This window comes from Halichoerus grypus, chromosome X, assembly GCF_964656455.1.
Source record: "Halichoerus grypus chromosome X, mHalGry1.hap1.1, whole genome shotgun sequence".
Classification (NCBI taxonomy): Eukaryota; Metazoa; Chordata; class Mammalia; order Carnivora; family Phocidae; genus Halichoerus; species Halichoerus grypus.
The window spans coordinates 32779956-32796486 of NC_135727.1; positions in this window are offsets into that span (position 1 = coordinate 32779956).

Genomic DNA, 16531 nt, shown 5'->3' on the forward strand with positions numbered 1-16531 from the left:
GTCATGATCTCAGGGTCCTGGGATCGAGTCCCGCATTGGGCTCCCTGCTCAGCAGGGAGTCTTCTTCTCCCTCTCCCTCTGCCTCTCCTCCCACTGGTGTGTGTGCTCTCTCTCTCGTGCTCACTCTCCCTCTCTCTCTCTCAAATAAAAAAATAAAACTTTAAAAAAATAAAAAAAATTTAAAAATCTGAAAAAAGTGTATAGTTTATTTAATATATTGTATAAATGTTAATTTCTTAGATTTGATCAATATACCTTGGCTATATAAAATGTTAACGGTAGGAGAAACTGAGTAAAGAGTATATGCGAACTCTCTGTACTATTTTGCAGCTTTTCTCTAGATCCAAATTTATTTCAAAATTAACAAAAAGCAAATACATCAACCAAAAAACCACAAGTGAACCACCATCAACTGATCCATATGGCAACATACCAAAATTTCCCTTTTTGCTTTTGTGGTTGTTGTTTTGAATTGCATGATTTATGGAACACCTATTCCTTTTTGTGTCCTCAGTACAAAAAGTGGGATGCAGTTTGGAGGATTCTATATTGTCTTGGCATGGCAGTAGGTAGAACAGACTCCTGCTCCATGTTTGTCTTATATCTTCTGCTGGCATAAATTAAGCTATAGCTAATCTCTGCTGGTCTTTGGCTTTCACCCTCACTGGCATTTGCTGTGATGATCTTGGTCCCAGTGAGGGCCCCTGATAGATTGTGCAGTCTGTCTCTTGTTTATTCTAACCACTAGTCCACATTTACTTGGCCTGCCTTATATCAGCCTCCTCTGTACCCATCCGTGGAATAGGAATTTTCCAAACTACAGTAAGGTACATAGATCTCAGTGTGGCTACCCTCAGATCCATTTGTTTTGCTTTGACTTTCACAAAATCATTGATAGTTGAGTCCTCTGCTTACTGTGTGTCTCACAATGCCCTCAATTAATAACCTGAGCAGCAAGACAGATTCCCTCTACTTTAGAGAGCTCCCTCCAACTTATCTAGGGTTTTCTTCACACCATCTCCCCACTGAGATGAGTCTGGAGAACATAAGATTCATTATTAGAGATACTCACTGTCTATTAACTTCATTGTTCTCCTCTGTTTTCTCTCTTCCCCACTGGTTCAAACTCATCTCCTTTTGGAGAGTTAAAATAGTTTATATATAATTATGAATTCTTCCCTAACCGATTTCTGTGATATAAATGTTATGCACAGAGTCCTTGAAGGCTTTAGATGTTCATATTTACACTCAGGCTGCAATAACCAAAAAAACATTTCATATCCTAAAGTTTGTTTTGTTTTGTTTTGTTTAAGAGAGAGAGAGCACAAGTAGGGGGAGCAGCAGAGGGAGAGGGAGAAGCAGGCTGAGCAGGGAGCCTGACATGGGGCTTGATCCCAGGACCCTGAGATCATGACCTGAACCAAAGGCAGATGCGTAACCAACTGAGCCACCCAGGCGCCCCTCATAACCTAAAGTCTTAATAGAGATTCTAGAAAACCAGAAAATGACTTGGCTTTCAATACTATTGATTGTTGTCCATAAGTTTTACAAATTTATTTAAACATTCAAGGAAATAAAAGGTATACAGATTGTGAAGGAAGAAATAAAACTGTCTTTGCAGATGATATTATTGTCTAGATAGAAAATCCGAATAAATTAACAAAAAAAACCCCTCCTGCGACTAGTAAGTGATTATAGTAATTGTGCAGGACACAACGTTAATATGTAAAAGTCAATCACTTTCCTATATACCAGCAATGAATATATGATATTTGAAATTATAAGCACAATGCCTTTTATATTACCACCCAGAAAATCAAAATACTTAGGTATAAATCTAACAAACTATATATAAGATCATATGAGGAAAACTACAAAACTCTGATGAACGAAATCAAAGAAGAACTAAATAAATAAAGAGATATTCCAGGTTCATGGATAGGAAAACTCAGTATTGTCAAGATGACAGTTCTTGCCAACTTGATCTATAGATTCAATGCAATCCTTATCAAAATCCCAGCAAGTTATTTTGTGGATATTGACAAACTAATTCTAAACTTTATGTGGAGAGGAAAATGACCCAGAATAACAAATACAATATTGAAGGAGAACAAAGTTGGAGGGCCGACACTACCCCACTTCAAGGCTTACTATAAATCTACAGTAATTGACACAAGGTAGTATTGGCAAAAGAATAGACAAACAGATCAGTGGAACAGCATAGAGAGCCCAGAAATAGACCCACATAAATATAGTCAACTGATCTTTGACAAAGGAACCAAAGAAATACAATGGAGCAAAGGTAATCTTTTCAAAAAATAGTGCTGAAGCAACTGGACATCCACATGCAAAGAAATGAATCTAGACAAAAACCTTATCCCCTTCACAAAAATAAACTCAAAATAGGGGCACCTGGGTGGCTCAGTCAGTTAAGTGTTTGACTCTTGGTTCTGACTCAGGGTCGTGAGATTGAGCCCCATGTCAGGCTCTACACTGGGCATTGATTCTGCTTGGGATTCTCTCTTTCCCTCTCCCTCCGCCCTTCCCCCAACCCCATACACACACTCTCTCTCAAAAAAAAAAAATTAACTCAAAATGAATCACAAACCTAAAGGTAAAACACAAAACTATAAAACTAGAAGATAACATAGAAAAATCCTACATGAACCATGAGAGACAATGGACTCTGAGAAACAAACTGAGGGTTCTAGAGGGGAGGGGGGTGGGAGGATGGGTTAGCCTGGTGATGGGTATTGAGGAGGGCACGTTCTGCATGGAGCATTGGGTGTTATGCACAAACAATGAATCATGGAACACTATATCTAAAACTAATGATGTAATGTATGGGGATTAACATAATAATAAAAAAATTAAAATAGAAAAAAAAAAAAAAGAAAAATCCTACATGGCCTTGGGTATGGCAATGACTTTTCAGATACAACACCAAAGGCAGAAATAGATCCAAGACAGATCCCAAAGAAATAATTGATAAGCTGGACTTCATTAAAATGAGAAACTTTCACTCTGCAGAAGACAAGCCACAGCCTGGGAGAAAATATTCGCAAAAGATATTTGATAAAAGACTGTTATCCAAAAATGTGCAAAAAATTCTTAAAACTCAAAAATGAGAAAACAAAACAACTTATTTTTGATTAAAAAATAAGTCAAAGACTTTAGACACCTCACCAAAAGAAGATATACAAGTGGCAAATAAGCATATGAAAAAATGCTCCACATCACATGTCATCAGGAAAATGCAAATTAAAGCAACAATAAAATACCACTACACACCTATTAAGAATGGCTATAATCTGGAACACTGACAACAGCAAATGCTGACGAGGATGTGGAATGACAGGAACTCTCATACATGGCTGGTGAGAATGCAAAATGGTACAGCCCCTTGGGAAAACAGTTGGGAACTTCCTTATAAAACTCAGCATACTTTTACCATGTGACCCAACAATCACACTCTTTGCTATATACCCAAATGAACTGGAAAACTTATTTCCATGTGAAATCTTGCACTTGAATGCTTACAGCGACTTTGTCCAGAATTGCCAAAACTTAGAAGCAACCACGATGTTCTTCAGTAGGTGAGTGGATAAATAAACTGTGGTACATCCAGGCAATGGAATATTATTTAGCCCTAAAAAGAAATGAGCTATCAAGCCATGCATGGAAAGAGGGAGCTTACATGCATTTTTTATTTTTATTTTTATTTTTATTTTTATTTTTATTACTAAGTGAAAGAAGCCAATCTGAAATGCTGCTACAGGGGCCCCTGGGTGGCTCTGTCGGTTAAGTGTCTGTCTTCAGCTCAGGTCATGGTCCTAGGGTCCTGGGATCAAGCCCCGTGTCAGGCTCCCAGCTCAGGGGCGAGTCTGCTTCTCCCTCTCCCTCTGTGGTCTCTTCCACTTATGCTCTCTCAAATAAATAAATAAAATCTTAAAAAAATGAAATGCTGCTACATATTGTAGGATTCCAACTATACAACATTCTGGAAAAGACAAAATGACAAGAGACTGATCAGTGGTTGACAGGGATTGAGGAGGAGGATGGATGGGCAGAGCACAGAGGAGTTTTAGGGCAATGAGAATTCTCTGTATCAATACTATAATGATGAATACATGCCATGATGCATTTATTCAAACTCAGAATGTACAACACTAAGAGTGAACTCTAAAATAAATTATAGACTTTGGGTGATTATGATGTGTTAACGTAGGTTCATCGGCTGTAATAAATGTACCACTATTGGGGGGGAAATGTTGATAATTGGGGAGGCTATATCACAGGGGTGATGGGAAATTTCTGTATCTCCCTTCAATTTTTTTTTTTTTTTAAAGATTTTTTATTTATTTATTTGAGAGAGACAGAATGAGAGAGAGCAAGCACATGAGAGGGGGGAGGGTCAGAGGGAGAAGCAGACTCCCCGCCGAGCAGGGAGCCCGATGCGGGACTCGATCCAGGGACTCCAGGATCATGACCTGAGCCGAAGGCAGTCGCTTAACCAACTGAGCCACCCAGGCGCCCTCTCCCTTCAATTTTGCTGTGAACCTAAAACTGCCCTAAAAAATATCACCAGTTTAGGGACGCCTAGGTGGCTCAGTTAAGCGTCTGCCTTCTGCTCAGGTCGTGATCCCAGGGTCCTGGGATCGAGCCCGGCGTTGGGCTCCCTGCTCAGTGGGGAGCCTGCTTCTCCCTCTCCCTCAGCCAGCTGCTCCCCCTGCTTGTGTTCTCTCTCTGACAAATAAATAAAATCTTTAAAAAAAATCACCAGTTTAGGTGATTAATCTATACAGCATTAATGTTTACATTATTAATTAACAAGATGTAGATGTAGAAGAACCTAAAATTAGAAATTTAGAGTATGAACCTAATTTTAAAATTTCATATGCAGAGAGTCAATTTTTCCAACATCTATGAATTATTTGCCTTTCCCAATCTGATGTGTAGGACTGCATCTTAAATATAACAAGTTCCTATTTATGATAAAATGTATTTCTGAATTTATCTGTTCCAGTCATCTACTTTAGCTCTGCAAATTACCCTGATATTTAAATGATTACAGCTTATTATAGCCTTGAAATCTGATTGGGTAAGTTTCCCCTTCTTGTTCTTATGTCTCAGAATTTTCTAGGCTACTCTTAAATATTAATTGTTCCATATAAATTTTAGAATCAATTGGTTTAGTTCCATTAAAAAAATCCCACTGTGGGGGCGCCTGGGTGGCTCAGTCATTAAGCGTCTGCCTTCGGCTCAGGTCATGATCCCAGGGTCCTGGGATCGAGCGCCGCATCGAGCTCCCTGCTCAGCGAGCCTGCTTCTCCCTCTGCCGGCCGCTCCCCCCCCCCCCCCCCCCCCCGCGCTGTGCTCTCTCTCTGTCAAATAAATAAATAAAATCTTTAAAAAAAATCCCACTGTGAATTTGATTGGAATTATCTTGAATTCATAAATTTTTTTTTTTTTAAAGATTTTATTGAGAGAGAGAACAAGCGTATGGGAGAGGCAGAGCGAGACGGAGAAGCAGGATCCCTGCTGAGTAGGGAACCCGATGCAGGGCTCGATCCCAGGACCCTGGGATCATGACCTGAGCCGAAGGCAGACGCTTAACGACTGAGCCACCCAGGTGCCCCGAATTCATAAATTATTTTGGAAAGCATTGTCATTTTTAAATTTCATATTGAATCTTCTTTTCCATAAACATGATACACATTCTTATTTATTCTAGTTTTCTTTCATGGCATTCAATAATGCTATATAATTTTATCTTTAAAGAGTGGAGACAGCTTTTTCTAGATTTATCTGTAGGTACCTAATTTTTTTGTTGCTACTTTGAATTATAGCTGTGTTTCTATCACATTATCTGATTGGTAAATTTTAATGATGGGGACTCTATTGATTTCCATTTACTGAGATAGTGTATCTAGCAACCTGCTAAACTTCCTATTAGTTCTAATAGTTTGTAGATTCTCTTAGATGTTTTTATGTAACCAATTTATCATCTCAAATAACTTCAGTTTTTCTTCTCTTTCCCATTCCTTTATGACTCCTCTCCTCCCTCTCCCTCCCTTTCTCTCTCCTACCCCTTCTCACCTCCCTACTTATTTCTTTCTCATTTTATTGCATTAACTAGAAGCTCCAGGATGATGTTAAATAATAGTGTTGAAAATAGGTAATATTGTATTATTCATGATTTAATAGGAATGCTTCTATAGTTTTGCCAGTATGATGTCAGGATGTTATTTTCAGATCTTTTTGACTTTCAAGTAAAGATGCAAGTGGACATTTGGATATACAAGCCTGAAAATTAACAGGGAAGCAAACTAGAGGTAAAAATTTGGGAGTTGTCAGCATATAAATATATTTAAATCCATGGGACTCAGTGAGATAAATAGAGACGACATCTTGAAACATTCCAAGTTTTATATGTTCTGTTAACAACTTTTATCCTAATCTGGTTTTTTTTTTAAGATTTTATTTATTTATTTGACAGAGAGAGACAATACAAGCAGGGGGAGTGGGAGAGGGAGAAGCAGGCCTCCCGCAGAGCAAGGAGCCTGATGTAGGGCTCGATCCCAAGACCCTGGGATCATGGCCTGAGCCGAAGTCAGGTGCTTAACAACTGAGCCACGCAGGCGCCCCATATCCTAATCTGTTTTTAAACCTTCTCATGTTTGTTTTATAGTCTCAAGACTTATTTAAATTTATTAGGATTTTATTAACCATTGCTTATTCTTTTTCTTTTTTATTATGAAATAAAACATAAATTCAGAAAGTTACATAAAACATAAACAGTTTAATGAATAATTATAAAATGCAAATCCAAGAAACCACCACAAAGGTCAAGAAATAGAACATTTCCAGGGTGCTACTCTGACCCTTGTTCTGTCTCTCCTCCTAACAGAGATAAACTCTTCGGACTTTCATACCAATAGTTTTCTTGCTTCCTTTATAGTTTACTTACCAATGTATGTGTTCCTAAATAATATTCATTTAGTCAAAACATATGACAGGTGTTTACATCCAAGATACCATTACCACAGTCAAGATAATGAACACATGCGTCACCCCAAAAGACTCTTTGGACCTTTTCATTTTACCTGCCTTCAGTACTACCTTCTTTCCTAGGCAACCACTGATATGCTTTCTGTCACTATAGATTAGCTTTCATTTTCTAGAATTTTATATAAATGGAATAATGTAGTATTAACTCTTTTTTTTTTTTGGTCTGGCTTTTTTCATTCAGTATGATTATTTTGAGATTCACTCATGTCGTTGTGTATGTCATGCTGTATGGAGCATACATTCAACATCTTCTTACTGTTCAGTACTATTCTATGGTATTGATGTCCTACGACTTATCTCTTCACCTGTTGATGAATATTTGGGTTGTTTCCAGTTTGGCTATCACAAATAAAGCTGTTATGAATATTTGTGCACAAGACTTTGCATGGACATATGTTTTCCTAACTCTTACATAAATATCTAGGCATAGACTGGCTGGATCGTTTGATAGGTTTAACTTTTAGGAGACTAGCAAACTGTTTTCCCACAAGCAGTGAATGAGAGCACCTGTTCCTCCAAATCTCTCCAGTAGTTTGTACAGTTAGTCTTCTTAAATTTTATTTTTTATTTTTTTAGTGATCTCTACACCCAGTGTGCGGCTCGAACTCATGGCCCCAAGATCAAGAGTCTCATGCTCTTCCAATTGAGCCAGCCAGGTGCCCCAGGATGGTTAGTTTTTTAAATTTTAGCCGTTCTAATAGGTGCAAAGTAGAATTTCATTTTGGTTTTGATTTGCATTTCCCTAATCATAATGAGTTAAACATCTTTTCATGTTCCCATCTTCCAAATATCTTATTTGGTGTAGTGTCTGTTCAAATACTTTGTCATTTGGTAATTGGGGTGTTTATTTTCTTATTACTAAATTTTGAGAGTTCTTATATATTCTGGATACACATACTTTATCATATGTGTTATCTGTAGGCAGATTTTTTTCTAGTCTCTTCTTTCAAACAATGTAGCCCTATGATTGTTCTGGCTTTCTTCAAGGATTTTAGTTCCAAATCCTATCTTCCTCAGTCTCAAGATTTCATCTTCTGTCTCCAAGTAATGATTGTTGAAATCCAAACCACTTTTCTTTTTTATTTTATTTTATTTTATTTATTTGACAGAGAGAGCACAAGCAGGGGGAGAGGCAGAGGGAAAGGTTGAGAAGCAGGCTCCCCGCTGAGCAGGGAGCCCGATGCGGAGCCCGATGCGGGGCTCGATCCCACGACCCTGAGATCACGATCTGAGCTGAAGGCAGACACTTAACGACTGAGCCACCCAGGTGCAGCAGTCCCTCTGTTTTAAAAAAAGAAAAGTGGCTTGGTGCTTCTGGGTGACTCAGTCGGTGTCTGCCTTCTGCTGGGGTCATGATCCCAGAGTCCTGGGATGGAGCCCCGCCTCCGGGCTCCCTGCTCAGTGGGAAGCCCGCTTCTCCCTCTCCCTCTGCCTCTCCCCCTGCTTGTGCTCTCTCTGTCAAATAAGTAAATAAAATCTTTAAAAAAATATATAAACAGACGGACTTTTCTCCTTACAACACCCACCCTGAGCAGCTGAAGCTTCAGCTCTGCTTGCAACCGGTTTTTTTTTTTTTTTTCCCAGATTTTCTCTTTGTTTTGCCAGCAACCCCCACCTCACTTTCTTGCAACCCTTAGCCATTTATATAAAACAAGGTTTGCTGCTCTAAATCCAACACATCTAGGATTTATTGATGACAGTGAGGTCAGCCATAGCAATGAACTCTTTATGGGCAGATGCACCAACTTCTTCATAATACAACACCTTCTACGTATTAGTGTGCCTATCAAGTGTTTATAAATATTGAATTGATTTGGAATTCTAGGACAGAAGGATTTGGATTTGATGCTCTGGATGTCAGAGAGACGATACAGGTTCTGGAAAAGAGAAAAGTAATGAAGCCACTAGAATCTCTCACCTGGCTTATTGCCGTAGCCTTTTCTAACTAGCTTCTTACATTCCGCCCTTGCTGCCTACAGTCAGTCATCCAAACAGCAACCAGTGTGATCCATTTAAAACTTATCAAATGATGTGACTCTTCTGTTAGAAGCCATCCAATGTCGTCTTGTCTCCTTCTGATAATAAGACAAAATCCTAACAATGGCCTGGGAAGTCCCTACGAGACCTGACCCTCTGCCATCTTACCTTACCTGCTAATACTCTTCCGCTCTCATTCCACCTCAACCATATTGGTTTCCATATGGTTTTTTTCCCCCTAAACTTTATTGAGGAATAATTGACAAATATGATTATATATATCTAAAGTGTACAACATAATGATTATCTATCTATATATTTGTAATATATATTATACATGATATGTGTAATATATTATATATTATATTTATAATATATCTTATATATATTTATAATATATATGACATTTATAATACATATTTATAATATATAATATTATATATATTTTTTATATATACAGGCATGATCACCAAGATCAAGATAATTGACACATTCGTTACCTCAGTTAATTCTGTCTGTGTGTGGTGAGAATGCTTAAGACCTAATCTTAACAACTCTCAAGCATACAGTACTGTGTTATTAACTATAGTTACCATGCTCTACATTAGAATCTCAAAACTTATTCTTCTTATAACTGAAAAGTTGTACTCTTTGATCCATAAAGTTCCTGAACATGCCAAGCATGCACTGGATTAAGAGAATTTGAATTTTCTCTTCTTTGAAATGAATACTCTTACCTCATATAGCTGCCCTGAATTAACTATTTAACCTTTATTAATATTGATAAAACACAAGAACTATTTGATTCCAGTGGAGATATTCCTCATTCCTAAATGAAGTTACTATTTTAAGTATAAGGCTGAAAAGTTAAACTTAACAATTTATTAAGATATAATTTATATACCATAAAGTTTACCCACTTTCAGTGTACAATTCAATAATTTTTTGTAAATCTCCTGAGTTGTTTAACCATCACCAAGATCCAGTGTTAGAACTTTTCCATCTACCCAGTAAGATCCCTTGTGCTATTTGTAGTCAATTCCTGTTTTCATTCCCAGCCCCAGACAAATACTGATCTACTTTCTGATATGGACAATTCATATATATGAAATCATACAATATGAGGTCCTTTATAATTGGCTCTTTCACTTAACATAATGTTTTTGAGATTCATCCATGTTGAAGAATGTGTCAATATTTTAAAAACTGTTGTTGAAAGCCTTAGCCTCAATTTCCATTTATTAATTAATTCTATTTTTTCTTTATCTCGATTCATGGATTTGTGCTGCAATGACTAAATTGATCTTTTAATATTTTCCTTGGGTTTATTTTGTTGTTGATTTTCTAATTTATTTAGTTTAAAGCTTAGCTTATTTATTTATATTGTTTTGTTTTACAACAAAGGCATTTAATCCTCTCAAAATCTTCTGAGGAGAGTTTTGTTGTTTCACAAAACTAATTGTCATTATTTTCTAATAACATTACTTGTAGCTTTGTTTCCTTTTCCATGCCACCTTTTTGAAAGATCAATTTAGATTTTTTTCAAAGTCAAAGTTGTTTGTTTTTTTCTTGACTCTCGTGGTAATTTCCAGGTTTTTTGTAATATAATCATAGAATTTGACTATTATGATTCCTACTACACTGAGGAATTTGAGTTATCTACTTAAAAGGTACAGTTAAAAATATTATATTTGCATTTGAAATGAATATGTATTCTCAATGGTAATATAAAAAGCTTAATACGCTTCTTAAAGTTTAATCTATTAATTTTATTATTTCATTTCCTGTAGGTTAGGAGGCCTTTCAATCTTCTTTTTTTCCCTCCATTTTTAGAAATTAAAAAATACAAAAATATACAAAGAATATCAAAACATCCCTGTGCCCATCATCAAGAATTGATCATTATCACATATTTTCATATTTATTTCAACCTATTTTAATGACAGAACATAGAGAGTTGACTTCCCCTTTGCCCACCTCCAGTTCTAATTCTCTCCTTTTTTTCTTTTTAAGATTTTATTTATTTATTTGACAGAGAGATCGAGCACAAGAAGGGGGAGCTGCAGGCAGAGGGAGAGGGAGAAGCAGGCTCCCCGCTGAGCCAGGATCCCAATGTGGGGCTCAATCCCAAGACCCTGGGATCACGACCTGGGCCGAAGGCAGACGCTTAATAACTGTGCCACCCAGGTGCCCCTAATTCTCTCCTTTCTACACAGAAGAAGCAATTATCATGAATCTATTGTGCATCCTTCATGTCTATTAAAAAAATGCTCGTATATATTAGGTTTGTATTTTTGGAATATATATTATATATACATATATATGTATGAATTCTATTTAACTTTATATACATGTCATCATGATGTGAACTTTGAAAGTCTTTGTTTTCTCTCAGCATTTCATTATTTGAAATCTATGTTGATTTATATCAAGTTAATTACCTTTTACTGTTCTTTAGAATTTCATGGTATGAATATATCACATCATTATACATGACTTCCATTGGTATACACTTAAATTGTTTTCAGTTTTTTTATAAGAAAAAATGTTGGCATAAATATTATAGGTGCATCTTTCCTTTTGTACAGGTGAGATTATTTATAGGTAAATAGTTGATTTATCTAGAAGTGATAAGTACATTTACAATTTTACTGGTTATAACTAAATTACTTTTCCTAATTGTTTTACTGGTTTATACTACTTCTAACAACATATGAACATTTTCCTTTCCCTAATTTTGATATAGTCATACTTTTTCCTTATTGTCAATCTGCTTGCTTTGAATAGGCATCATATTTCTGTTTTCTAAATACTACTGAAGTTGAGCATCTTCTCAAATGCTTATTGGTCATTTATAAAGACCCCTTTATTTCCTATGGTAGTGTTATTATTTGTTTTAGATTTGTAAGAATACATGATATATTTGGGATACTAATTTGTTTTAAGTTACACCAGTTACAAATATCATCTGCTAATCTCTAGCATCTTTTTTTGCTTTTCATACAAATTTTTAAAATATATGACCTAGTCAAGTTTATGAAATCTTCCTTCATGTTTCTTGCTTTTTGTGTCCTGTTTAAGGAATTCTTACCCATTATCACAACCATATTATCCTCTATTTTCTTCTATACTTTTCAGAGTTTTGATTTTAACATTTATCTCTGTGCCAGGTATGAGAATAAGGTAGGGATCTAATTATCAAAATGTAAATGAACCTAAATGAACATACATGCACTCTTCACATTGCGTCCACAATTATCAAAGGTTATCCATTTTTTTTTTAATCTATACTCCAAAAACTGGAGGGAGAAGTCTAGAATATTTTAAAGCAAATCCCAGGTATCATGTCATTCATGCATCTCTAGCTGAGGATATTTTTTTTAAGATTTCTTATTTATTTATTTGACAGAGAGAGACACAGCGAGAGAGGGAACACAAGCAGGGGGAGTGGGAGAGGGGGAAGCAGGCTTCCCGCGGAGCCGGGAGCCCGACACGGGGCTCGACCCCAGGACCCTGGGATCATGACCTGAGCCGAAGGCAGATGCTTAACGACTGAGCCACCCACGTGCCCTAGCTGAGGATATTTTTTAAATATAGCAATACCAGCATTGTAGGTGGATGAAAAATGGCATTGTTGCTATGTTAAAAAAAGCTTTAGTATCACCCAGTACTGAATCCATATTCAATCCCATATATTGAATCCTACATACTCACATTTCCAGATCGTCTCAAAATTTTTTCTTACTTTATATTTATTCAGATTAGGATTCAAATAAGGTCAAGGTCCACATATGCATTTGTCTGTTGTCAGAGTCATTTTTCCCCACTTTATTTTTATGCCATTGATTTGTTAGAAAAACTGGGCAGTTCACCTCTGAAATACATTTAGTGTTTGACTGATTGCTTCCTTATCTTAGTGTTTAGCTTCATCCTCTGTTTTCCTGTAAACTGCTAGTTAAATCAAGGAGATAGATTAGATTCAATTTTAATTTTTTTGGCACATATCAGAGGTGCTGTTGTATACTTTCTATTATATCATTTTATGAGGTAAATTATACCTTTATGTCTCACTTTTCATGATGTGGCATTTGATCAGTGTGTTTGGATGGTGTCAATCAGGTCTCCCCAATATAAAATTCCCTCATCCAACTTTCACCTAATGGTTCTAACATCTATTGGGTAATGTTGCCTAGATCCATTACTTCATCAGAGGTTGCAAATTGGTGAATTTCTAATCTCATCATTCTGCATTTATAAGCTGGAATTCTTATATGAGGAAGAATTTTCCTTCTTTGACTATTTGATTACTCTAAAATACAGTTTATAAAGGAAAAACAGGATAAGCGATAGGTTTTTTATTTTTTAAAAGATTTTAAATATTACTCAGCCATCAAAAAAGAATGAAATCTTGCCATTTGCAACGACGTGGATGGAGCTAGAGGGTATAATGCTAAGCAAAATAAGTCAGTCAGAGAAAAACAAATACCACATGATTTCACTCATATGTGGAATATAAGAAACAAAACAGATGAACACAGGGGAAGGGAAGGAAAAATAAGATAAAAACAGAGAGAGAGGCAAACCATAAGAGGCTCTTAAGTATAGGGAACAAACTAAGAGTTGCTGGAGGGGAAGTAGGTGGGGGGATGGGGTAACTGGGTGAAGCGCTTTAAGGAGGGCACTTGATGGAAAGAGCACTGGTGCTGTATGCAACTGACGAATCACTAAACTCTACCCTGAAATTAATAATACACTATATTGTAACTAACTTGACTTTAAATTAAAAAAAGGAAAAAAAGAAATAAATAGAATGCCTTTACATTTGCCAAAAAAAAAAAAAAAAGAATGAGAGAAATATTCACTTTTAATAATAATAATGATGCTGAGGAGCTGTTTTCTGAGTTTTGAATTTTATTTTTAACAGGTTTATCTGTTCAAAATTATACTAGAAAATGGGCCTCTGTAGTTCAGGGGCTATGTCTTACTGATCTTTTATCTCTTTACCACCTAACATAATGCCTGCTCTAAAAAGATAGTTAATACATTTTTTTATTATTAAACACAGTCTAAGTTTCAAATTCGTGCTGCATGAATCAACTCTCACTTGGCAAAATATAAATGTGTACAGTTTGAGCAAGTTTACATAACCTATGAAATACACCAGTCAAAAATAATTCTTGCATTTCTCTGTGCATCCTAGGTGCTTGCTAATGGTAAAAAATTCCCTGCTTTCCAATATTTTATAAACTAGTTGTGGCATGATGTAACACAACACGCTTATTAAATCAATATTGCCCAGATCAGTCAAGTAAATGTTCGGAGGGACGGTGCGTGGCGTGTGTCTGTATTTACCCCCCGCTCGGACGGATAGCCGGATAGCCGGAGACAAGCAGATTGTTTTGTTTTGTTTTATAAACTTTGTATCCACCCAATGCACTGCCTCTCTGGGGCTTTATCCTCCGGCTTTAGTCTCGCATTGCTCTGAAGTAGCTGACTCCACTCCCTGAGAGCTAAACCCTCAAACCAGTAGGTGGCATTTAACTTCCCACAAAGGGGTAGTGACAGTTGGGAAGAGGGGTCAAGGTCATAGGTCATAGGTCATATCCTGTAGCCGTGTGCTTTCTGAGGGACAACAGGTCAGAGAGGGCTGTTAGTGAGAATGGCTGTAAATTTTAATGACTCAACCTGTGGCTTCTTTCAGAGGGAGGTGGTGGATTTCATAAATAAGCAAATACTTCAAAATGGAGTTAGTCCGCACTTCTACTCGATACAGATGTGCGAGTCCTGGGGTGATATGGAGAGGAAGTTGCGAGACATCCTGACCAACTCAGCTGTGGCAGAAACCACCAAGAAGGCCTGTGCCTGGGAAGCCCTGGCCCTGGCAGTGGGCCTGGCTGAGAGGCAGAAGCAGCAGGATACAGAAAAGGTGAAGAACCTCCAGGATCAGCTGGATGAGCAGAAGCTGTTCACCAATGTCTTGGTGGGGATGGTGAACAGACTCAGGAATGCGCAAGAAAGGGAAAAGGAGAAGGCCCAGTTCCAGCTTCAGCAGAGCCTCGCAGCCCTTCGTGGAGTAGAGGAGGAGCGAAATTTACTGAGGAATGAGCTGCTCAGGGTGTTAAGCGCTCAGGCTCAAAAGCGGGAAGGTGCTGCAGAAAACAAGAAGGCCAAGGAGGCGCGACTATCTGGTATGTTTGCTTTTGCTCAAGGCTGCAGCAAGTGACGGGCCAAGGGAAGGAGGCAGCGAAAGGAGCAGGCCCGGAGTCTGCTACTCCTCCTGGGGACTGGTGCTCTAGGGGGCAGAGGCACAGGAGGGGAAAGTGATCGCTGTATGGGGCAGTGATGGGGTGCGGGGGGACGGGGGGGACCGGGCTTTCCTCGCTCTGAGGTCTTAGGCTGATCAGCAGCCACCCCTTAGTCATTCCCCTCTGCATTTCCTCTCCCAGGAGCGGCCGCAGAAGCAGTGGCAAGTCCTGCTCTGAGCAATTCCAGAAGCCGCTTGAGGGGTAAGCCTCACTACACCCAAAGGCCTAAGCAGGAACCTGGCTTCTCTTATTCGGCAAGACAGGCCACCAGGAGCAAAGGCAGGGGGTGGGACTGTGACAGGTGTCATTCAGTGAATTTTTCCTGGCGGAAGAAGTGTTTTAAATGTAAAAAATGCCAGGACACCAGGGAAAGTGAGCATGTTCTTGGTTAGATGTTGTGTTAAAACTAGGCAAGCAAAAAGGAAGAAGACAGACAAATCGTCTTCAACCTTACCAGCAGTTAACATTTCACTTACTTACCTCCAGCTCTGAGGGTCACTACATAGATGAGCTGCTAGAGTTCAATAGATTTCTTAGGAAAATTGAATCTTTTTGGGAAATTAAGTTTATAACTCGGTTACTACTGTCCTCTTATGGATTTGATAAAATTTGGACCACAGGAAAAAAGTACAAAGAGAATAAAAATCACACACAAAATGCCCTTGAGGCAGTCCTTAGGGCTCAGTGCTGCCAGCCTTCTATTGTTATCCACAGACACACGTACAAACTGTGTACCTGAATGCAGAAACATGCTATTTTGGTTTCTAAAATGAGTTTCAACTGTGCATATTATTGTGGGGCTCTAAAAAAAAATGACATTCATGTAAATGCGGAGAATTCACGGATGCACGTGTACACACGTGAAATGCAAATCCAACCACCTGGAGACAGGATCCTCCGATACTTAGTCGCATTTATTTTCAGCCCTTTTTACCTGTCTATACGTTGTTATTAAAATTAATTCTTTTCTCTTATTTCTAAAGTAAAAAACTAAAAGTAAGCAACAGTGGAGAAGTAAAAAGAAGAAATTAAATTGTAAGCATAATCTCATTATTCAAAAAACCGTTATGGTTTGTCCATATACACATTATTTTTTTAAAAATGTATATGTTGTTTCAATGTCAATAAAATGTTAAGAATTATGTTAAGTTAAATACATATGCATATGATTTTTAAAA